The 25,243-nt window shown below is 45.6% G+C and overlaps 1 protein-coding gene across 2 annotated transcripts in view; it reads left to right on the top strand.

The window, feature by feature from the left end:
- Positions 1-2,301: 2,301 nt before the first annotated feature.
- The window catches only part of Lrrc8c (leucine rich repeat containing 8 VRAC subunit C), an 80,862-nt gene continuing 57,920 nt past the window's right edge, over positions 2,302-25,243 (top strand). For both annotated transcript variants that reach the window (XM_028867336.2, XM_028867337.2), the window contains exon 1: positions 2,302-2,572. The gene's annotated coding sequence lies outside the window, so the exon portion shown is untranslated. The remainder of the gene's footprint in view (positions 2,573-25,243) is intronic.

A 25,243-nucleotide genomic window follows, 5' to 3' on the forward strand; every position in this document is an offset into this window, starting at 1 on the left:
GAGGTCTGGCTATGGTTAGAAAGCCACTCTAGAGAAGTCTTGACGAGGGGGTGCATATATCATTTCCACACTTGAGCGTTGTACCTATTCTTTTGTCTTTCAAGGGAGCGGAGAGCAGTGGTTTCAATAACTGCTCTCCTGTGAAGTGCTTACAAGGTGAAATGCTTGCTTCATCTTCTTGGCGCTTTACCTCTATTATGGTATTCTCCCAGCCCCCTGTCATACTATACCTGGATTACTGATGGGTATGTGGGAAAAAAGAAGCAGTCCTTTCCAGAGCTTAAAGAGGAAGAGCAGAGATAGAAGCCCTTTCACCTACACCAACAATCTAGGGCAGTGGTTCTCCACCTGTGGGTCTCGACCCCTTCACAGGCTGAACGGCCTTTTCATAGGGGTCGCATATTAGATATCTTGCATATCAGATATTTACATTATAATTCATAACAGTAGCAAAAATTACAGTTATGAAGTAGCAATGAAAATAATTTTATGGTTGAGGGGGTCACCACACCATGAAAAACTGTCTTAGAGGGTTGCGGTGTCGGGAAGGTTGAGAACCACTGGGCTAGGGGTTGGTAGTTCCTTGGCAATGGGTTAGCATGCCTCGGCTTAGCTGACATGCTGAAGGCGACAGAGGCTGACGTGTCCTGGGGAAGCGGTTGGAGAACAAGACACTGCATGGGAGGTTTTCAACTTCAGGAGTTGCTTTCCTGAGATTCACGTTTGGTTTTAGAGATCCAAACTCAAGGCCGGAGACACTAGGACCCAGCTGCATCCCCATTCCAGTGCCTGAGGTGAAATATTTGAGTTGGGAGCTACCTTGTGGAATAGTTTTGCATCTACCTGCTGGGTTACGGGTACTTAGGTTTCCCTCCCTCCTCCCCTCCCTCCTCCCTGTCCACCGGAACACCCCACCCTAGGTTGCTGGTCTGTCCTCGGTTAATGAGGCTGATGCAAGAGTGATTCACCTAAGGCCTGAGGGGGTTTAAGGTTGTCTTTGGAGCCAACGGCAGCTCTGGGATTAGAGACCGTGTAGTGTTTTATTTTGAGAGCAGGAAGAACAGTGAAGAGCCCAAGAGAGGTGAGGGGAGAGGCTTTTTTCTTTTTAAATCATGTCTTGGGAAATGATTGCCTTCTAAAGACTTACAGTGCAAGAGCACACACACTAGTTAATGGCTGTTGGCTGGCCATTTCCTTCCTCTCCTCGGTCTCTCCCAGACTGCCAGGATAGTCATCGTTTATCATCAGTGCCCCGAGGACAGCCAGCTGGTACTGACGAAGCCCTCACTCCCAGTAGACTCTGTTACAGTTATCTTGTCTGCACTTTCCCCCCACCCATCAGGAAATTTTTCTGTGTAGGGAGCAGCCAGCTTTCAGGATGTCAGTTTGCGTTTTCGACCTATAATTGGGCAGAGGGACGGGAGGAGAAACCCACGGTTCAGATCAGTGGGTGGGAGAGCATCCCTCCCTCACGCCGTCCAAACAACAGGTGGCTTGGTGTACACTGTTAGCTCTTTTACACACACACACACACACACACACACACACACACACACACACACACCCGCCGCCCCGGCACACCCCAAGTCGTAGGCGGAGCTTTCATACTGAGTGGCACCTGCTGATCGGAGCCCAGAAGCCCATCTGGCAGGGTCAGGCAGACAGGGGACTCCTGCCAGCCAGCGGGACACCAGGCTTGAGATTGTCCAGGGGCTTGAGGCTTCGTGAACGATGGACATTGGGTTTTTCCTTTCTCCTCTGTCCCCTTCAGTGTATCCCACCGTCCTTTCCATCCGCTCCCTCAACCTTTAGTTCTCTGGGGAGGGGTTATCTCCATCCTGACCCTCCAGGAGCTTCCAAGAGGGCTATTTTTAGCAGCAGCCACTCGCTCCAACTAAGCCCCAGGAGGAGCTGCGGTGTGGGAGCGGACGCCGCCCGCACAGAAGCCACCCTCTTTCTGGCATTGTTAGGGATGCGCACGGGAGGCAGGGGACGCAGCTGGTCTCCTCTGCAGTGCCCGCCAGGTGGGTGGTTCCGAGCAGGGCAATCATCCAGCGGTTGAGAGGATTGCTTTCCCGGTGCGGAACACAGTGCTCAGCAGCCAGCAGCAGCGCAGGCCCGCCGCCCGCCCGCCCTCCCCGGGCGCCGGGTGGTCTCTGCAGAGGAGGAAGTTCCGGGCACCGCTGCCTGCGTCACAGCGGGGCTGGCACAGCGGCGGCGGCGGCGGCGGCTCGGCAGGCGGCGGCGACCCCGGGCCGGGCGCTGGGCGGCGCTGGCTGCCGCGGGCCAGGCGGCGCGCGGGGCGGCGCTGGAGGCGGCTCCGCTCGCGGCCGGGGAGGCACCGGGGAGGAGGAGGAACAGGGCTGCGGAGCTGGGGCGTTAGCTGCGTCCCGGCTTGGAACCCGCGCGAAGAGGACGAGGACCAAGGCGCCGCCGTGGCCGCGGCTGCAGCACTCTGGGCGCGACAAGCCATGAGCAGCGACCCGGAGGTCGCTGGCCGCCGGTGAGACCAACCCGGACACAGCTCGCCGCGCCCCGGCACCACCTCCAGCGGACACCCTCGCCCCCAGAGGTAAGGGCTGGGGACTCACGGTGGGATGGAGAGGGACGGCCCGACACACGGCCACTCGACTCAGTCCTCTGGGCGCGCCCCAGCCCGGATGCGCCCACCCCGCCTCGTTCGTGTCCCTGCCTCCTCTGGGCTCTGGGACAGGCACAATGTGGTCGCCTGCCCAGCGTGCCGTCCCCGGAGCCCGCCAATCCCAACCCCACCCAACCCACGCGAGTCCTGGTATCCGTGCCAGGGACCCCCAGCCTGGCGCCTAGAGCAGCACGGCGGCACCAGGTTCTGGGGACTGGGGGAGGGGCGCACGAAGAGAAAACGCGGTCGCGGCAGGGATGGCCTGGGCGATTCTCCTTCCATACCTTCAAAACCCTGGAGATGCCGGGGCCTGGTTTTTCTGCTCTTTTCCCCAACCCCCTCGCCTCCCATTCCAGCCTGAAGTTACACTTTTTTGAGGAAGGAGGGGGAAACCCTTGGTCTCCATAGGGATCGAGTGAGCGCCAGTCCGCTCACCTGCAGGACCAGAGGGGCGGGAGGGGGCTGCTTCGCATCCCACGGCCCGGAGCTTAGGTGTCTAGGCCAGCAGTGGCAGCCAGGACCTCTGCCTTCGACCCAGACAGAGAGCCTCGCTGATCCTTCGTTTTCTGTGGTTCCCAGCATAGAGGTAGGTGTGCGAGATGGAGTTAGCCCCTCAGGAGCCTTAGGGTGTGCTCTGTAAATGCCAAAGCCTTTCTCTTGTCCAGCAGCCAATTCTTCCCTCCCCCTACGCTTGGCTGTGTTCCTCAGATTTCAGTTATTTTCAAACTCTTCGAATTTACCTGGCTTTGCGAGGAGGGCTCAGCCCACCCCTAGTCCCTGGCTTATGCGGAGGTTTTATTCGAGGGTGAGAGGCAGAACTTCACTGGGTTTCCAGTTCCTTAAGAATTTTAAACTCAGAAAACTCAGAGCAAATCATTTAAACACTTTCGGGTTCCTAGCCTCCTGAAAGTGAAAAAAAAAAAAAGAGACTAATTGTTCGTTGTGAGAGTGCCTGAGTTTGGCTCAGAGGCTTAAATTACCCGTTAGAGCGTTAGAGGTGCTGTTGTACTCACTCCTGCAGACTGCAGTAGTGTAAGAAAGTGTGGCCTTCACTAACGGTGGTCACATTTCTGCCAAGTATGCAGTGGCTTTCTGAAGCTCGGACAAGGCTTTAGAGTGGCCCGGGCACTGAGGTCCCTTAACCTAGGTGGCAGGAATACAAGGGATTTTAAACCTCAGCTTGCTCACACAACCAGCGGCGCAGCTTTATGCATGCGCTCTCTTTATTTTCTAATGATTTGTCCAAAGCCACTAAACCTGGTTGTAATCTGAACCTCATAGATGTTTCCTCAGATCTGCAGTCGATGCTGGACGGGTGGACAAAGCTATCGGATTAGATCTACACAACTCTATAGTAGTAGTCTGATAGCAGAATTTCTTATGATTTAAGACCAACTGGGGGTGGGGGGGGCAGTTTTGCAAGCACAAACTCTTCCCTCCTTCGTATTCTAGACTGACAGCAGGTAGACATCACCTCAATGTCTGTGAAAGGTGGTGAGCATGATTAACCATTCTTAGCAGTAAAATTGCCTAAAGCCTTTGCTCATGACATTCATCTATTGTTTCTCAGATTGACTGTGTCCTTTATTTAACTGAGTGTTGTTGTCTTTGGTTTGTTCTATTGGTCTCATGTAGCCCAGGCTGGCCTCAGATTTACTGTTTACCAGTGGATGGCCTTGAACTCTGATCTCGCAAGTGCTGTGATTACCGGGTTATGCTGCCATGCCCCGTTTTTTTCTATACTGTTGATTAAATACAGGGCTTTGTGTGTCCTAGGCAGACAGTCTATCAATTGATTTACATCCCCAAGAAGTGTAATTATTTTAAGGGAGGCTTTTAGTGAAGAAAGAAAGTTTTAAGAACTGTAAGAGAATTGAACAATTTCCTGCTTATATAAAGTTGTTTTGTTTGTTTTTTCAAAACAGAGTTTCTCTGTATAGCCCTGACTGTCCTGGAACTCATTTTGTAGATCAGGCTGGCCTCAAACTCACAGAGATCTGTCTGCCTCTGCCTCCCAAGCAGTGAGATTAAAGGTATACACCACCATGCCAGTCATAAAGTTTATCTTTTCAAAACAACATGGAGCCAGAAATATTCTTAACTCCAAATGCCCAGTTTTTATCAAATTGTCATGGCTGGTTGATTGATTGATTGACTGATTGATTGATTGATTGATTGATTGAGGCAGGACTTCTTTGTTTAGCTTGGCTGTCCTGGAACTTGCTCTGTAGACCAGGGTAGCCTCAAACTCAGAGATCTGCCTGCCTCTGCCTCCCAAGTGCTGGGATTAAAGGCATCAGACCCGCCGGTGACCGCCGATGATTTTTAAACCTTCTGTAGTATTTTAATCTATAGTCATTGGCACCATTATAATAAAGCCTAAGTTTACAGGGAAATGAGGTGAAATTTATACGTAATTCAGCAAGACTTGTCTTAGTGATTTAATGTGCTACACGTCCGTTATGCAAACTGGCTGTCCTGGTATCTCTCCATCCTGTGAGAGATGGTGCTATCCCTATTGTATAGAAGGGAGCTCAGAGCTGGTGACTTGCCAAAGGCCATGCAGCTGGAATATGCTAAGTAAATGCAGACAGCATTTGTTTTTAGGCACAGCCTCACGCTGTAACCCAGGCTTACTTCCCAGTCCTGGTAATCCTCCTGCCTCATCCTCCTGAGTGATAGGATTACAGATGTGAATCATCACGCCTGGTTCTCTTTAATTTTTAATGTTACACTTTCTCCCCATTATCTTTAGACTTCCTCTTTTCCCTAAATATGCTTTTAGCTGACCATAACGCCTGCATAAGAAAACAGAAATTAATAATGTAAAGTAACCTCCCAGGGTTTGCCACGCCTCTGCTATGCAACAGAATTTGAATTTTGAATCAGGACAATCTATTTCCAAAGCCTGAGTTCTTTTGACTGATTGCAACTAAATGAATGATTTGAAACACCTTAATGGACCATTCTGTCCTGCCCATCAGCTGCTCTTCTCTACTTGGCAACAGTGTCTCTTGAACTGTAACACATTCCCGGGATTTTCTGCTTCATCCCTGGAATGCTGGTTGTGTCTCTAGTCTTGGTTCATCTGTGAACATGTATTACAACCCATGAGGATGACATTGCTGTGGAGGTGTCTTTGACTCCATTTCTTTTCAAATATAAATGGTAGCCATGTGTTGTGAGACTATCTGTAATTCCAGCACTCAGGAAGCAGAGGTATGAGGATTGCTACAAGTTTAAGGTGAGTTTGGTGTTGGCATTGTGAGTTCCAGTCTGGTCTGGGCTACAGAGTGAAGCCCTTTCTCAAGAATAAATAAATAAATAAATAAATAAATAAATAAATAAATAAATCTTAACATATATCATAGTAAAATGTATGCATCGTTTTCAATTGGAACAGTATACAGAGTGTAGCCCCAGACAGGGGTAGAGGCTGTCAAGTTCTGAGAGCACTGCAAAATGGGTATTCAAAGGACCTCACCTGACTGAACCGCGAGGAGCCCCAGTTTTTCTGTGTACGGGAGTTTTAGAGCCTACCTCGGGTGTGAATTAGATGAGGCAGAGCCTGTGAAGACAGCTCCCTTCTCTAGCCGATGAGCAGTAAGGACTCCATCTTTGTCTCTGACTGGGATCTCTGTTTTCACTTTCTATGTATTTTACCTGCAGGTGGTGATTAGTCAATCTGCCACAGACTCACTCTTCCTCCAGCTAACCTTGGGTCTAAATCTGTTTTTAGCATATCTAACTTTTGAATCACATCCTTTCTTGAAGTCTTGAGTTGGAAGCACACTCACCTTTTTTAGTGTTTCCTTTGTTCTGGGCCGCACATTTTAAAGAACTTACTAGAGCTGCTTCAGTGGATTGGAATGTGTATGCTTTGGCAAACAAATGTTCCTGTTTCTGCCGCTCTGGGTCGGGTCGCTCAGCCTTGCTTATCTCTCGAGGCACCATGAGGATACTGGTATCTCCCCGCCACACACCTCACCCTTGACCACCAGACCACTCCCTGCTGCAACACTTCGCAGCTTAATGCTCCCTTCTCTCTAGCCCCTAACCCCCCTCCGCAGCTTCTGTCTGTCCAGTCAGACTTCCAACAGGCACTCTAATGCATTCATCTTTTCCTATGTAATTTCCCCAGGTAATATACTACACAAAGCAGTAAGTTGTTGGAGGTTGTAGACCTTTTTCCAATTTTTTTTTTCTTTGCTTAGGAGAACATCTTGTTACTTACGTCCTACGTGAAAGACAAGCCATGTGTTTGTAAACGGTTCTTCCACAGCATCTAGGAAAGATGCCCACATTGCCTGCTTACCTTCTTATTTTGAGACTTATTGATCTCAACCTTCTCACTTTTTTAAAAATATATGTATGTATGTAGGGTGTGTGCTGTGTGTATGTGTGTTCACATGTTGTGGGCTTTATGTGTATGAAGCTGCACGTCCTGTGTGTGTGAGTTCCTGTGGAGGCTAATGGTGACACTGGGGATCTTTCTGGAGCACTCTGTCTCCTTTATTGAAGCAGGGTCTTTTACTTGAGTCAGGAGCCCACTGTAGCTAGTCTAGTTAGAACCGGTTTGCTTGTGAGGTCCCCTTTCTCTACGTTCGAGCCCTGATTCTACCTGACATTCATTCATGTAAGTTCCGAGGATCTGAACTCAGGTCCTCACACTTGCAGGGCAAACTGGCACCTACCCAGCCCCTTTCTTCACTCGTTACATGGCACGAGGATTACATTTACGGGAAGGTCATGTTTCTTAAAGGAAGCCTGGCCCTTCAGATGCCGTGTAAGAAAGCCATGCTTCATTAATAAATTACTCCTAGAGTGATGTAATAAACATCACTGGATTATAAGTCTGTTGAGCACATTAGAATCAGATAGTGTGGGGCGGGACGGGGGTGTGGGGGGGGCTGCCTTTGGTTAAGAAAGCCTTTACTGGAGAGCAAGGCAAGCCAACCTCAGAATAAGTCTGAGATAGCTATAGTGAGCAAGGAAGATTTCAAACCTTTGTTATGGAAAATAGAACTGACCAGGGCTCAGCTGCAACCTGAAGTCACTTTCAGGAGAGAATTAGCCCAGATGAAAAGCCCAGATCATCTTATCACTGATACAAGGAACAGGGGCGGGGGAGGCTTGGCTGTGATGCTGTGTGTTGGCGGCCTGCTGCCTACTGGTCATTCCTGGGCTGTAAGAATGAGAAAAGGACTGTGCGTTAAGTACAGCAGGAGTGCAGAAAAACTAACCTGGCCTTGAACAGCTAACATGTAAGTGGAAATCCACACCCCGTTACCACCACGCAGTGGCTTACATGGAAATGCAGGAGGGTTTCTTTAGATAGTTGGGTGGGAGTCTGTGGAAAGCACCCCAAATGTTGAGAGGTGGAGAATAACTATCAGACATAGAAAATGCTGGACTGTTCACTTACAAGAGTGTTTCCCATCACAAGCTTTGAAAGGAAATTTAGGAACATATTCTGATGCAGGAGCACTGTGTGTGTGTGTGTGTGTGTGTGTGTGTGTGTGTGTGTGTGTGTGTGTACAGGCAAATGTGAACACAGGATTAAATTCTGGTCTTTCACAAACTGCATGTGTCACACACTCCTGTTGAGCCACATCTCTGTACCCTTTGCCTGTACCAGCTCTTGGGTTTGTTTTTTGCTTTTAATATTATTCTGTAGCCTGTGATGTGTCTTACCAAAGAGCTGTTGATTAAAAAAAAATTATAAGGTGGGCTCAGAAAAGTTTAGCAAAATTCATAAATCAGCTGTCAGAAAGGTATTTTGGGGGTGAGGTTGAGACAGGGTTTCTTGTTTTGTTTTGTTTTTGTAAGATAGGGTGTCTCTGTGTAGCCCTGACTGTCCTGGAACTCCCTCTGTAGACCAAAGATCTGTCTGCCTCTGCCTCCAAAGTGCTGGAATTAAAGACGTGCACCACCAATGCTGGCAAGATGGGGTTTCTTGGTAGTCTTGGCTAGCTTTGAACTCGGCCACCATGGCCAGCTCAGAATGATACTTTATAACTTAAGAGTCACTGAAGATGTTTCAGATTAAGGAAGTGTTTAAGTTAGATCAATCCAGGATTGGTATGTGTTCCTTAAAAACTCTTTCCAAAGACCCAGAAAAATAAAAGCTATTCCCATGTCAGAGAAAGCAGCCAGGTGGGACATGGGGAGAGTTAGACTTGCTAAGCCAAAAACTTCCAGAGGCTCTAGAACACAGGGGTGCAGATCATGAGAAGGCTTAATACCCAAGGTCCGTTGTATTTCTGTGGACTGTGGCCCTTGGGTGGACCACAGTCATTAAGAGTTGTTTGTTCCACCCCACCTTCTACCCAAGCAGTCTGGGCCAGGGCAAGGTGATACCTGTTGAACACATGGTTACAGGGCTCCTTAGCTCTGTGTTACAGGTAGAAGTCACAAAGGAGCCATGAACAACTGAAGACATACAGAATGGCCAATATATTAATATATTCTTATGAACGTATATGATGTCTTAATTTTAAAATCCTCTACAATGATCTTGTTATTTTGTATTTATAAGAAGCGTCCTTATCTGGATGTGGTGGCACAGGCCTTTAATCCCAGCACTTAGGAAGCAGAGGCAGGTGAATCTCTGGGAGTTGAAAGTCGGCCTGGTCTACATAGTGAGTTCTAGGATACAGAGATCCTGTCTGGACAAAGAAACAAAATGCAAAACAGAAAAGAAGCATACTTTATTGACTCTGTGTGTGGTGGGGCAGTGTGTGTGTGTGTGTGTGTGCGCACTTGTATTTAGGTGCATGTGCGTGGGTCTGTGTGGAGACCACGGGTCAGCCATGGGTGTCATTCTCCATGAGCTGTCCACCTTGTTTTTGTGATAAGGTGTCTTACTAGGACCTGGTTCTCTGATAAAGCTAGTCTGGCTCACCAGCTTGCCCTGGGGATCCACCTGTTTCTGCCTCTGTGGCGCTAGGCGTACAAGCAGGTAGCACAATGACAGGCTTCAAAACAAACAAACAAACAAACAAACAAAACTTGGGCCCTGGGGTTGTAATTGAGGTCCTGCTCGCGGCCGACAGCTATTTCTCCAGCCCCTGTTGTCTTAAGCCAAAATTCATTTTTAAAGAATTAAACTGATTACCTAAATTTTACATTGGCAAAATTATTAAACCCTTAAATTCATCTCCCAAAGCCTCCTCAACTGGGTGTCCCTTTGTCTCCGGATGGGCAGCCCCCCTCAGTTCTCACAGCCGTCACCCCTCATCTGTTCCTGGGGATGATCTGATACTAGCCAGTCCTCCTTGGGACTGCTCAGGTATTTATCGAGTATAAGTTAGTTTGTCTGTCTCAAAGTATTTACACTTCTTCGTAATTGCAACGCTTCCTTATTAAAAAGGTTTTAGCATGCAGACATCTGGGGAGGGTGCGGCTCCTGGGGCTGTTCTTGGCTTCCTCGTTTCTCGCACAAGTTCTCTGGGGAGCAAAAGCCTGGGCTTCTGCTGTGTCCTCTGGAGCTGTGGAGAGACTGTTTCGCCAGCAGTTCCCTCACATCCGGAGGCTGGCATGCTCTGGTATGCCCCTCTCCACAAGCATCGCGTCCCTCCTCTCCCCCAGCTTTTAACTATATTGTCCTTTTTAATTTAACCTCAAACCTCCAAAAACGTGTTTGGTGACAGAAATATCCAGGATGGCAAGGCTCTTCTCTGTTCTCCCCAGCCGCTCTATCCTCAGTGCTCAAGGAGTCCCTGGGACACAGATGTTCAAGAGCTACTGATGTCATCGATGTTAATGGTGACACTTCTTACCTCCTAGCTGGGAGCGTATCCACTTCCTTCTGATTTTTTGTTTTGTTTTGAGACAAGGTCTCACCATGTAGCCCTGGCCAACCTGGATCTTGTTATACAGATCAAGCTGGTCTTGAACTTGCAGCGTTCTGCCTGCCTCCAGAATGCTGGGATTAAAGGCATGCACCACCACACCCACTCACTGCCTTCCGTGTGGAATTCTGGTAATGAAATTTGGTAGTGTCATTAGAAATCCCGTGTGTGGAGATACTTCTAAATGTAATTGAAAATTAGGAAGAAAACATTATAATAGCTATAAACCAGCAGTAAGCATATAAACATAAAGACGTCAGAGCAAATCCTAGATGGAAGTCACTGAAGATAAATCCGGAAGTCTGTGAGCCCCTTGAGAACTTTCTGTGCATGTTCGTGTGTTCACTAACATGTAATTGCTACAATAATGTGTTGCACTATGACATTTTCATTCATACATTTTGGTAATATTCACCCCATTGTCCTCTTTGGTCCTCCTCCCACCCCCACAACCCCTCTCTTCCCGGCTGGTCCTGGTCCCCTTCTGCTTCCTTTTTTTTTTTAACCTGTGTGTTTTAAGCACTTGTCAAAAATCAGTAAGAAGCCTGGTGGTGGTATCGCACGCCTCTGATCCCAGCACTTGGGAGGCAGAGGCAGGTGGATCTCTGTGAGTTTGAGGCCAGCCTGGTCTACATAGTGAGTTCCAGGACAGTCAGGACTATTTCGCAGAGAAACCCTGTCTCAAGAAAAAAAAAAGTGAAAGAAAAAAGAAAAAAAATAAGAATTACTTAGTCACTTTTCAATACCTTAGAGTTTATGACAGTTAGAAACACCTTGACTATCTCCATGCTTTTTGGTAAATGGGAAAGATGTAACCTGTACCTAACTTCTGGAATAATAGGTATTGCTTAGTCAGTCATTTCAGTTTTGAAGCCTTAAAGAATGACGTCATTGGGAAAACATTGTAAAGATAAATTACTCTGCCTCCTTGGACATTAGCAAGGCCCAATTCAGTGTGCGTATCAGTGATGTTGGAAAATACTGTCCAGATTACACTCGGCTTTCTGGCTAATGTATAGCTATGCGGAGCATTCCTCCAGCCATTGGAGAAGTGGCGGCTGTAGCTGTGGGTGGGGTTTGGCCCCGAGTTAAGAATGTCAGCGTTTTCTGAAGGCTCTGGACGGCATGCTGGAAAACATGATGTTTAGAGAGTCCATGATGACGGCATGCCTTGGTGCTAAAGCGAGAATTTAAAACGAGCTTGTTGGAATGAAGTAAGTAACACTGCGGTAAGAAAAGCGTCAAAGGCAAGCAATAGAGTAATTGATTGGAGGAAGGTGCAAGGTGGGATCGTGAAGAAAATAAGCCGTGTGAGTGCACGCGGTGCTTGTTTGGTGGTTTGTTGTTAGGGCAGGTGTACAAAAAGAACAAATACCGTGAATGAATAAATGAATGAAAAGCAAGGCAGAGAGCAATTCTGTGCCGTTAGCAGGAAAGTAGGCATTCCTAAGTAGATGGTACTGACCAGCTAGCAAGCCACTAGAAAAACTCGCTGGATAAATCATTTATGAGAAGTGGGTTTTGTTTTGTTTTTTTGGTGGCGTGGGGGGAAGTTCCATCTAAAAGTGAATTCTTAGGGACACTTGATAGGAAAAGTGGATGGTGGACTTGGTTTTAAAATGTGGATTCCAGGTTATCACTAAACTTTGGTTTTGAGACAAGGTCTCACTGTGTAGCTAGCCCTGACTTGCCTAGAACTCTCTATGTGGACCAATATGTCCTCAAACTTCTGGAGATCCACCTGCCTCTACCCCAAGAGTGCTAACACTAAAGGCATACTCCATCATGGCCTACATTACTTACTAGACCCTTGACTGGCAGCTAGTAATTAATTAGGTGGCCAGGAAACAGATTTCCAGGAATACATCTGCTCTCCATTAAGGTTCATTTAAACTTCTTATGTGTTTTTATAAGAAGTCTTAATTTCTTCACGGAGAGAGACTGTTGGTAATACCTTGCAAATAGATGCTGTCCCAGATCAAGTCTGAAACTGTCTTGATCATGTTTGTTTTGTTTTGAATTAATTTTTAAGTTGGAATACAAAGTCATGGGTTGCATCCTCTTGTGCACGTGTGTGTGTGTGTGTGTGTGAGAGAGAGAGAGAGAGAGAGAGAGAGAGAGAGAGAGAGAGAGAGAGAGAGAGAGAGAATGTGTTTATTCAAAAACAGTATAATAAACATATTACTCCTGACAGTCTTTACAGATTGTTTCGGCCAAGGAAATTTCATCCATCGCATCCTATGTTTGTGTTAAGATGTTTGAATTTGTTACCTGCTCATTCACTTTTTGCATTTCTTCATTTATATTGTACCTTTAGAATTATGATGGCCAACACTGATAACACACTGTTTTGGTTTTTTAAAATATTTTCAAAGCATAATGTAAACGAACAATGTCTGACTGTCACTGTTTAATATGGGGTGTGCATCTGGCCTCTGTGTTTTGTGTATACTGTCCTATTTAGCGTGTTTTCCTTTAAAAGGTACAACAAGAAGTACTTATGACCCCATAGTGCTACTTGCAAGCTATAAATGATTTTGCCTATAGTATTGGTATCCCTATTTTTTAAGGGGCCCCAAGACTCTTATTCTGATAAGAATTTATGCTCTTTTAAAAAAATCTATTTGAGTCTTTTGAAACAACTTAAGTCTTTTCTGAGGCAGGATAGCCCTGGCTTCCTGGAACTCCATTTGTAGATCTGGCTGGTCCTAAACACGCAGAGATTCACCTGCCTCTGCCTCCCAGTGCGGGGATTAAAGACAGGCACCACCGCGCCCAGCAGAAATTATATTCTTTCCTAAAGGATTGAGATTCTGGGGCTGGTGAAAGGGATCGGTTGATAAGTTCCTGCCGTGTGTGCGTGAGAACCTGACGTCAGATCCCTACCCAAAGCCAGGCTCAACAGTGCACTTCTGTAATCCCAGCCTTGGAGCAGACACAGGCAGATCCCCGGGGCTGCTGGCCAGCCAGCCTAGCCAAGCTGATGAGCTCTAGGTTCAGCAAGAGACCCTGTCTCAAAAAATAATGCGGAGAGAGACTAAGGAAGACAGTGTTGATCTTTGGCCTCCAAATACCTGCGCACCCACCTAAACACATGCGTGTGCACACACAGTTGGCATTCTGAGGATCACACAGCAGTGTTCAGGAGGGTTATTGCAGGCCTTGTCCCACTTATAAAAGCATAGCCCCTAGAGCCTTCATAGTGGGATTGTCATGCTAAAGAGACTCCTCTCCAAATGTGACATTTTCAGCACAGCATGTCACAATGTAGCTTTGCTCAGTTACTGTTAGGAAGAGCAGATGTGTTACAAACGTTTGCATAATGACTCATTACCAGGAGCAGTCAAGAGTCTCAATGCACACGGTAATGAATGTACAACTTTATGAATGGCATAAACTTAACGTCTTATTTTCCAGGGGGACATAGGATCCATGATAGTGGACTTTTCCACAAACAAGCTTTTATTTTATTGCTTTTAGGTGTCCTTCTTAGAATAAAGTTTGTGCAAATGGTCCTTTACAAAACCTACTTGTGCTTTTCTGAGTTTACTTTCAAACACTCAAGTTATTCAAAGGATTTTTGCTATGCGCTCCTCAGCATTGATTGGGTGATGCTCACAGCTTCCCATATCATTCCTTACAGGATGTTTTCTTTCGTGGTGTTGGAATGCTAGAAATTGTATGCGTTCCAGAATTCTATAGAGTGTGCTTATGTTGGGGAGTAGTCCGAGGAAGGTAACCCTTCAACCCCTAAAGCTGGGCTTCTGGCTCTTCTGGCATTCTCTGGCAATGTACCAGTGAAATAGAGATTTGAGTTTTGATGTAAGCACCAGGCATAACCAGTTATCGTAGATGCTTACGGAGAACTCTTCTGGGTTTAGTTTAGTTTTATTGTCGTTTTGTTTTTTTTAAAGATACTCTACACTGAAATAACCTGGTAAATTAAGGGTTAGAAATAGCTTTTTAAAAGAAGGGGTAGCTTTAGCAAATATCTTTCAGAAGTTAGACATGGAAGGCCATGAGAGAGCAACCAAAACAAGAGGGGATGGAGGGCTCCTTCCTAAGAGAGGGCTCTGCACCCAGGGTTTGGAACCTCTGGGTGCCTCCTGCCATGGGGAGCTGCTGAATCCTAAACGCTGCAGTCCTGCTGACTTGGAAAAGCAGAGGGTCAAGCTGGAGACTCCAGTGGCTGCAAAGTAAAGCAGAAGCTCTCTAATCTGCATATAAACTCCTTCCAAATATTTGCCTGATCTCAAAATATTAAGAGACACCAATAGCTGGGCAGATAGCTGGCCTGAGTCCACACTTGAGCCATGGCCTCTGTGCGCCACACAGAGTTCCAAGTTTGAGTATGGCCATACCATTGATCTGCTGCAACTAAAACCAATTCTCTCCAGAAGCACAAAAGAACAGTAATTATCATCAGGATATCCAGTTTAAAAATCAGTAATTAGGCATGAAAAACACACAGGGGAATATAACCCATAATAAGACAAAGAATAATCATCAGAAACTAACTTCAAGATTGTGGGAGGCCAGCTCCCACCTTTTAAAGGGTTCCTATGAGGAGGCGAGAGGAATAAGAAATTTTTAGATAGAAAGATAGCGGAGAGGAGACAGACAGAAAGAGAGGATAGCTTTGGGAGGACCTGGATCAAAATCCACCGGCTCCTTCTGTCTCTTCAAAAGAGCTTTTTATAACAATGCCAAGGGGTGGGGCAAAAGACCTCCCCCTTGCTAAATCAAAGCATACAGCATAGCCAAGTGCAGAGCCTTCCAAACACCTGGGAACCACACCCATGGTCCAATCATTCCCCCACACAGCCCTGAGTTTCTCAGATTCTCAGACCCTGAGTAAGTTCAAACGAGGAAACCTCTATGGGTCTCTACACAAGATGAGCCAGAGGATGAAATTAGGCAATTACAAGTTACAACTGCTGTTGTTAGCAATATGGAAGGGACCATGATCCTGACGTCTCCACAGGCAGGAACTCAGTAAAGAAATAGAAACCGTAACTGGACAACCAAATGCAAAGTCGAAAATGAAAAAGCCACTAAGTAGGCTTTAGAACTCATGGGAGGGAACACACACACACACACACACACACACACACACACACACACACACGCAACGTGAACCAAAAGGGTCTATGTATGAGAATATATATCAATTTATTAATGGATGCTTTGGGAATACAGACTCACGGGGACAGGATAAAGTAGATCCAGTTGCCGAGTCTGTCCGCTTTGTTTGGGAAAGATGGGGATCGACACACGCTGCTTCACGCTGCCTGACTTGGTCTCCACAACCCAAGAAAAGAGCATGAGTCCCTCTCTCCTCCCTCATAAGAGGTCATATAGGCAGGCAGGGAGCACCGTCTCTATCGGGCTAGGTAGCCCAAGGTTATTGGCTGAGCAGTTGCCCACTACACACACACACACACACACACACACACACACACACACACACACCTTTGTAGTATAAAGAGTAGAGTAAAAGGTCTGAAGAAAGTGACATACCGTGACACATGGGGCAATATCAATACTACAAGCTGTCTCTCCCTGTGTACAGCCTGGGGTGACTCGTAAAAGTGGTTTGGTGCTCTTAACCCAGAAAACCACACAAAATCTTGCCAATTAAGAGGTCCAAATCTTTGTATTTGCTTTAATAGCATTTGTGAAACTGCCTGGGCTATCAAGGCCTGCACATGCCCGGAGCCCAATATCTGAAAAGTGTTGGTTGAAAGGGCAGCCTGTGCCATTCTGGCATTATGATGGTGGAATGGGTAGGATTGGGCACAGGGTCTGTGGGCTTAAAGTGGTGCTGACCTGCTGCTGTGTGCATTTCAAAGTGTAGAGAGCGTCGAGAGCTGTAATGGTTCCAGTGCAGCTTTTCTGGCCACTGGACACAACCAGGTGGGCAAAGCTCCCAAGATGCACCACAGCACATGGTGAGCTCGTGGTCAGATGAGCCATGCCTGAGCTCCCTTGATGCACTGAGATGACCCTCACAGAAAAGGAACACAGAAGAGGGAGATTCCAGAAGCAATGAACAAACAAAAACCATGGTGTGGGAATAAATTTAGCACAAAGAAAAAGTAGTGAAAAACAAAACGTTCAGGGAGAAAAAAAACAGGGGAAAATGAACAAAGAGAAAACGTTTTCAGATAATGGCTATCAAGTGGCCCACATTTGATAAAATAAAACATAAACTTACTGATCCAAAGAGCACCTCACACTGTAAGTAGGTTAAGTGCAGTAAAACCACCCCTAGAATGTCATCATACTCTGGTGTCTGAAAAGTTAGACCAGAGAGAACTAGAAAAGTGTGCAGAGAAAGCAGAGCATATCCCCTCCACGATGACAACAGTCAGAATAAAAAAAGAAAAATGGGGGCTGGCGAGATGGCCCAGCACACAAGCTGCTTGCTGTGCAAGCCTGGGGGCCTGAATTTGACATCTAGAACCCTCTGCACTCCTGCCACTGTGGTGCGTGGGAGCCCAGACTCACAGACACAATGCATCATTTTAAAGATTGGTTTATTTATGTGTGTGTGTGTGTGTGTGTGTGTGTGTGTGTGTGTGTGTGTGTGTGTGTGTATGTGTGTGAGATGTTTTATCTGCCTATGTGTCTGTGCACATTGTGCATGCAGTGCTCACAGACACCAGAAGAGGGCGCTTGATCCCCTGGCACTCGAGTTATGGTTGTCAGCCACTTTGTGGGTATGAGGACCAAATCTGGGTGAGTCCTGTGGAAGAATAGTCAGTGCTCTTAACTGTTGGGCCATCTCTCCAGTCCTAATAAACAATTTTTAAAAAATGAAGACACAGTAACCTTATTTGTATTTTTTGACCACAGTAGAATTTAGCTCAAAATTTGTAAGAATAAGATACTTAGAGGAGGGGCTAGAGAAATGGGCAGTGGTTAAGAGCAGTTGATGCTCTCCCAGAGAACTCAAATTTATTTCTCTGCACCCACACCAGGGGGCTCACAGCAATCATAAATCCAGAATGCCCCTTCTGGCCTCTGTGTGTGACACCCACATGAACAAACACACACACACTTAAATTTTTGTAAAGACATTTAGAATAAAGTCAATGTTTGATAGCCAAATGAGTATGCCTTTTCTGTCAAAAACAAATTCAAGAAAATGTTCAAACATCTCCTGCTGAATGATAAAAGCACAACATCAAAATTAATAGAAAAAACAAATGGAACGGAGCTAAGGTGGGGCATAGGTAGGTTGGGGGATGAGCACATGAGAGACAGGTGGATGGGTGGGTAAAGAAGCTTTGTGGAACTTGATGTGTTTATATTAGGAAAGACACATAGGCCGGGGATGTATCTCAGTGCTTGCCTGATACGCATGAGCCCTGGGTTTATTCTGTCACTACTAAAAAGCAACAACCAAAACAACAACAATAAAGAACAATACACAAAGTTTAATTTATATATCAGAAAGTAAATTAGCCCCACAAAATATCAAAGGAAATAATAGAAATAATAACAGAATCAGGGACTTGAAAAACAGATTTGAAATTGATTTTAAATTTGTTTTAAAAAATTTTAAGAAATGGTTTAAAATTAAGTAGATCAAATGTTTTTCTTTGAATCAGTGCTAAAATACTAATTGTCATTTTGATGGAATTAACAAAAATAACGAATTCTGATCAGAATTCTTTTTTTTTTTTTTTTTTTTTTTTTTTTTTTTTTTTTTTTTTTGGTTTTTCGAGACAGGGTTTCTCTGTGTAGCTTTGCGCCTTTCCTGGGACTCACTTGGTAGCCCAGGCTGGCCTCGAACTCACAGAGATCCGCCTGGCTCTGCCTCCCAAGTGCTGGGATTAAAAGCGTGCGCCACCACCGCCCGGCTTTTTTTTTTTTTTTTGGTTTTTTCGAGACAGGGTTTCTCTGTGTAGCTTTGCGCCTTTCCTGGAGCTCACTTGGTAGCCCAGGCTGGCCTCGAACTCACAGAGATCCGCCTGCCTCTGCCTCCCAAGTGCTGGGATTAAAGGCGTGCGCCACCACGCCCGGCTCTGATCAGAATTCTTATCAGAAATATTAATTCAGTGTCAAAATTTTATTAATGAATTTTGTTCTTTTGCAAGCTCATACATGACCCAGTCTTTTCCCAGATTCATGAGTCCTAGTTTTGTTTTTATGGCCTTTTAGTTTATTGAGGGCCATCCATGTGGCCATTGGATTGAAACTGTCCATTGGAGTCACCAATGGTCGCCTGACTGGAGCCAATATTCCCTCCCTGTCTTTGATTCTATCAATAGCAAATAGTTCAGCTGTGAGGTATATATCTGTCCTGCTAGCTAGCTCCCAAATAACCACACAGAGATTTCTTATTAATTATGAAAGCTTGGCCTTAGCTGAGGCTTGTTTCCAATTAGCTCTTATAACTTAAATTAACCCATTTCTATTAATCTACCTGCTGCCATGTGGCTCATGGATTTTAACCTCTCCTACTGTATATCCTGCTTCCTCTCTATCTCCTCTGGCATCTCTCTGCCTAGATTTGCCTTCTCTTCTTTTTCTCTGCTCAGAAGTCTTCCTGCCTAGCTACTGGCCATTCAGCTCTTTATTAAACCAATCACAGTGACACATCTTCACACAAGTAAAGGAATATTAATATTCTGAAACAGGGATGGGCCCCACACCCTTTCTTTACCCAAGCCTGACTGTTGATGGCCCCGGTCCTGTGCGGATACAATGGCAAGCAGCACTCTGCTGAACTTCTGGTTACAAATGACTGTGTCTTGCCCAAAAGATGGCATTTTGCAGCTGTCTTCTGGCTCTTGCAACCTTAGATGGACTTTTCTTTTCTACCACCAGCCCCAAATAACAACATGGAGACTTCTTATTAATTATGAATGCTCTGCCTTAGCTTAGGCTTGTCCCACTAGCTCTTTTAACTTAAATTAACCTGCTTCCATTTATCTACATCTTATGAAGTGGCTTTTTATTTTTTTATTCTGTATGTCCTACTTCCTCCTTGGCATTGGCATCTCCATCTTTCTTCTTCCCAGAGTCCTCTCTGTCCCTGGAAATCCCACCTCACCTCTTCCTGCCTAGCTATTAGCCATTCAGCTCTATTAAACCAACAGAAGGTGCCTTGGCAAAGACACAACTTCACAGTGTAAACAAATATCCTGCAACATCCACCCCCTCTTCCTTTGTGTGCCCTGAGCATTAGAAAGATGGTATGAGCATCCCGTTGTGTAGCCCCCAGTCTCTGCATTCACCATGGTTCACTGGGACCAGAGGCCTCTTCCACTGAAAGTAGCATTTATGGATGGAGACAAATATGCATTAAAAGATATTTTGATGCTGTGTCAGCTTAGCTGGGCACTGGTACTCAGTTGCCTCCAGGGCTTCAGCTCACACCAGGCATGGGCTTTGGGCCAGGATTTTACAGTGGCAGGTATGGCTCTTCCCTGTGGAGCAGGCCTCATACCCAGTCCTAACAGGAGTGCTTTTACACAATGGGAGCATCTTGCCTGGAACGTCGGTCTTGTAATTCACAAAATTTGAAGCTGGGTAAACCTCTTATGCCCCCAGCAGACACAGAGCACCTCTGGGACTGTGAAAGTACCAGCAGGATGGAAGTTAGAGCTCAGGAATCTAAAAGCTTTCTTATTTCACTTACAGTTGTTTGCAAAGCTTTGCTAAAGCACATGGGAGCTACATTTTGGGTACAAGTTCTGATTTTACAATGGAAAAGACAGGAGGATTGTGATGTGGAGGCCAACCTCAGTTGTACAGTGAGGTCCTGTTTCACAAACCTGAGGCCAGGAGGCACAGGGCTCTGGCCTCACATGCATCCTGGGTTCAATCTCCAGCACCATAGAAAGAGAGGGGTGCTCTGAAAGACCACCGGGTGGATTTGTGCAGATTTCTCGTTCCTCATCCTTAACAACCTGCACACTGCCCACCAGTTCCTGCTCCATTTAAGTGTTGCATGTTGAGAAAGGGAAAGTTTTCAAATCCATGCTCCAGATGTATAGCGTGCTTGTTGGTTAGGAGAGGTGACCTTGGGTTGAACTTGGGTTGAAGTTTCTCTCTGGAAGGAGGAAACGGAGCCTCTTCTAAGCTTGCTGTGTCTCCCCCCCCCCCACCGGCTTTCTGAACTGGAATTGACTTTAGGGAGGGCAGATTCTGTTTGGGTCTTTTGGGAGTTACTATTTCATTTCCCTGCCAGCTGCAGAAGTTTCTCTTCACCCTTTGTCTTCTCTCCCAGTGAAAGCAGCTATTCTAGTTTCCCTGGCTTTGAAAATTTCAAAGTAACTAGTGTGTCCATCAAAGCAACTAATGTGTCCATCAAAGTAACTAGTGTGTCCATCAAAGTAACTAGTGTGTCCATCAAAGTAACTAGTGTGTCCATCAAAGTAACTAGTGTGTCCATCAAAGTAACTAGTGTGTCCATCAAAGTAACTAGTGTGTCCATCAAAGTAACTAGTGTGTCCATCAAAGTAACTAGTGTGTCCAGCAGAGTAACTAGTGTATCCAGCAAAGCAACTAGTGTGTACAGCAAAGTAACTAGTGTGTACAGCAAGGCAGGTGTTTTCCTTAAACAAACTCCTATGACCACAGAGCCTTCCTTCTTAGTGTTCTAGGCAAATCAGAAGCTGTAGACCTGTTGATCAAATAGACAGGATGCCGAATATAACCTCTGACTGACAGGTGGACGGACAGGCAACCTCTAAGCAAGGTCCTGGCTACAGCTTTAACTGTCCAATAGATGCAAACCCATATGAAAAAGCACCATTAATGAATGCAGCAAGCAAAACACAAAGCTTTTCTGAATGTTGTCAAAGGATAATTTTTCAAAAGCTGGAGCGTGACTTTTCTAGAGAGGTGAACATGCCAAAAATCTGCTAACCTCACGAGTGTGAGGGAGCCAGCGGGACGGCCAAGCTGCTTCCGAGAGTACTCCAGAGTGACCGGAAAGAACGGAGAGCTGAGCACAGTTGCTCTCGCAGGGGACCCGAGTTTGATCTCCACACCCATATTAGTTGGCTTACAGCCAGCCCTGTAACTCCAGCTCCAGGGGATCTGACACACTCCTGTCTCCCCTCTGAGGGCAGTGTACACATGTGACACACATGGAATACAAGCAAATCTCTCTCTCTCTCCTCTCTCTCTCTCTCTCTCTCTCTCTCTCTCTCTCTCTCTCTCTCTCTCTCTCTCTCTCAAGAATGTTAAAATAACATTACCCAGTTAGATCTGTGACTAGGAAATGTGCTTCAAGGAAACTGATGTCACTATGTGTTTTTCTTCTGGACACAAGTACCACAATGGAGTTTAACTACAACTAATCAGAAAATCAAAACAAGCCACACCCCCTTAAGTCACCCTAAGTAGGCCAGTTGAATCACCCTTTGGTAGCTCATTAAAAGGATCTATACTGTTAGCCCTTTGCTTCATTCTGAAATTCAGTATTTTCAACAGCACATACTTGCTCCTCTTAAGCTTTATTTAAAGGGCTTTAGTTATCTCTGTAATACAAAAGACATTTATTGTTGGTCAAAATGAGACACTGGCCGTGGGAGTCCTCAAACTTAAAACATGGGAGAGAAATTTAAGGTTCATCGTTTCCTTCCTACAATTACATTCCTTGTGCGGCACAGTCCTATACTAATCTCACTCTGAGGAAGAGCTCCCACCCAATCCCCGGCTCAGCCAGTTCCCAAGCCTCTTCAGTTTAGACAGTAAGTCATCTTAAGCCCCATGGACGGGAATCTTTTCAAGTGGCCTTTAGACTTTCACACTGCAGTGTTCAAACTGTAGCGTCTCAGCCTTGAAGCCAATAACCGCAGCCCCATTTATCTCAAGGTGAGTCTGCCTAGGACGTCTCACAACCCCGGAACAGGCAGTGACAAAGTACAGCTCACATGGTCTGGATCTGCAGCCTGCTTTTGCACAGTCCACTTCTGACACTGGTTTTACATTTTCAAAAGCAGTATTTACAAATAGAACATATGGTTTGCCTGACCTGGCCATAGTATTTGCTGTCCATCTCTGCCTTTGTAGAAAAAAGTTCCCATTCCCTGAGTTTAAGAAGGTAAATGGACAACTTAATGGCCAATATTTTTCAAGATGTTATGGCGTATTTATTATGTATTTACCTATTACTTAGGAGAACTGAACCATTGACTGAGCAACATTTCAACTCCAAAGACTTGCTTCGGGTGAGAATACTTTATAGCAAAAGACAGTAGTGGAAGACCACTAGATCTGACATTGAAAGAGAATGAAAGATCACTAACTTGGTTGTCAACTGGTCAACTCTGGGTGATAACTGCTTGGGCAGAATACATCTTTGTGTGGTTGATGTTCATAGGCATCAAACACAAGCATTTTGCTAGGGATACTGATTTCTTCTGGGAGGAGGCTTTAAGTAGCATCATGAACACAGGTTTGGGCAGTTTTTGTTTTTACGATGCAATGTAGTAAGTAGTATGTTTATTGTTTTGAGGCAGGGTTCTATGCTGTAGCTTAATCACACTGGCCTTGAACTTACATTGATCTTTGATCAACATACTTCTCCATTGCTGTGATAAAACACTGACCAAAACCAACTTTGGGAGGAAAGAATTTAATGACAATTTATAGGTGATAACAGTTATTGAGGGAAGCTACGGAGACATTCAAGGCAGGAACCTGGAGTCAGAAACTGAAGCAGAACTGTGAGGAATGCTGCATGTTGGCTCATTACCCCGGCTTGATCAGCTGCCTTCTTCTAGAACCCAGGACCACCTCCCCAGGCCTGGTACCACTCATAGTGATTGGGGCCCTCCAATTATTAATCAAGAAATCCCCCAAAGACATGCGCACAGTTCAGTCTGATGGAGACAATTCCTCAACTGAGGCATCCTCTTCCAGGAGACTCTAGCGTGTGTCAAGTTGACATAAACCAGCACAGTCCTCCTGCCTCTGCCTCTCAGGTGCTAGGATGACAGGCCTGCGCCTCCACGCCTAGGTTATGCAGTGCTGCGGACTGAGCCCGGTGCTTTGTGCATACTGAGCAAACGCACTACCAACTGAGTTGTAGCTCTACCCCATCTCTGCTTTTGTATATTCCCCCAACATTGCATTTTTTCTATGTATTTGTCACTGTGGTATGGTAGTCATGCCTGAATGTGTCTCATTTCATTTTGTGCAATTATAAGAAAATACCAGAATCTGGGGACCTTATAAATTTATAGTGAGCAGAAATTGCTTGGCTCACAGTATAGAGTGTGAAGTCCAGTATCAGGACACTGGTGTCCGGCAGGGACCTCTTTGCTCTGCCTTGCTGGAGCAGGGGGGTTGTGAGAGAAGAGCAAACAGAAAGGGAGAAAGGGAGAGGAACTACTTGTTTTAAATAAGATAAGTAATGAAAATTTTTTGGTTTGAGTTTATCATTCTTCTTTATTTCATTTATCTCACAAAAAAGGAACTACTTGTTTTAAATAAGATAAGTAATGAAAATTTTTTGGTCTGAGTTTATCAAATGTTACTGGACTGGACATTGTTAATATATAATGGAGTTTTTATCTGAATCTGTCAAATGTTAATGGACTAGACATCATTAATGTAATTTTTGGCTGTATAAATTGTATATACTTATTGGATAGTTTTTCTTGTATTAGTTATAAGCTTTCTTTAATTTTAGACAAAAAGAGAGGAAATGTGGTGGTATTGTGTTCACCAAAATATTGTGTACTTTAATAAACTTATTCTTCTTTGTGAGAAACATTTTCCGTGTCACTTAAGTTCAAATGATCTCAAATGGATTCTCCACCTCACCCTACCCCACATAGTTGTGATATAAACAAAAGGACATTACTTTTTCCTCCCTTATAATACTCTAGAGATGATCATGTGACATCTAAGGCTTCTCTTGCTTGTGTCTTGATGTACCACCTTGCTAACATGTATCCCTAGCTTGTCAAAGGGAAGGCAGCTGCTACTGAGTCTATATTCTATGTAAGAAGCAGGGATGGGGGTTCTGAGGTCCTTTGTTTTGACAGTTGAGCCCATCATTTCCATCTCCATTATATTAACACTGAGTCACATGCCCATACCCGCCTGCATGAGGACTGGAACACCAAGCTCCCAGTGATAGGGAAAGGAGAGCTGGACACTGGGAACTGATAAGCGTAGTGAAAGGTAGCAGCTTCGGCCACTCCTGGGGAGCACAGATTTAGCTTCCAGGAAATCTGTCTTCAGGGGACCTATCAACCCTGGAAACCATAGCTGAACCCTTCAGGCTGATCTGATGACACCTCATAGACCCCAAAGGTGCAGCTATGTCTTGAGATGTGTTTGAGTTCACACCAGCAGGTCTAACCACCCATAAAATACAGAGCAGGAGTTGACCATTGTCTGCCTGACATTTTCAGACATGTGTGCAGTGTGTTATGATTATGCTCATGCCACTATCTGCTGGTGTCCCCCTTCCTTTACCTGTGAAACCCTTCTCTACCTCTTCCCCTATTGGCCTCACCATTAGAGAAAATGATATTCCCGCCTTCAGCAACCAATACCAGTCATTAGCTCCTTGGAAAAGGATGGAGCACGGAGACCTCCCCCATCCATGATGACAAGTTAAAGGGCATAGTCTAGTGCAGGTGTCCATAGCTGCTGTGTGTGTGTGTGTGTGTGTGTGTGTGTGTGTGTGTGTGTGTGTGTGTTTGCAATGGCAATATCATATCCAGATGGCAGCATTTCATGACACTGGCTCATCTTCCACCTTTTAAAT

This window comes from Peromyscus leucopus, chromosome 10 (assembly GCF_004664715.2).
Source record: "Peromyscus leucopus breed LL Stock chromosome 10, UCI_PerLeu_2.1, whole genome shotgun sequence".
Taxonomy (NCBI): Eukaryota; Metazoa; Chordata; class Mammalia; order Rodentia; family Cricetidae; genus Peromyscus; species Peromyscus leucopus.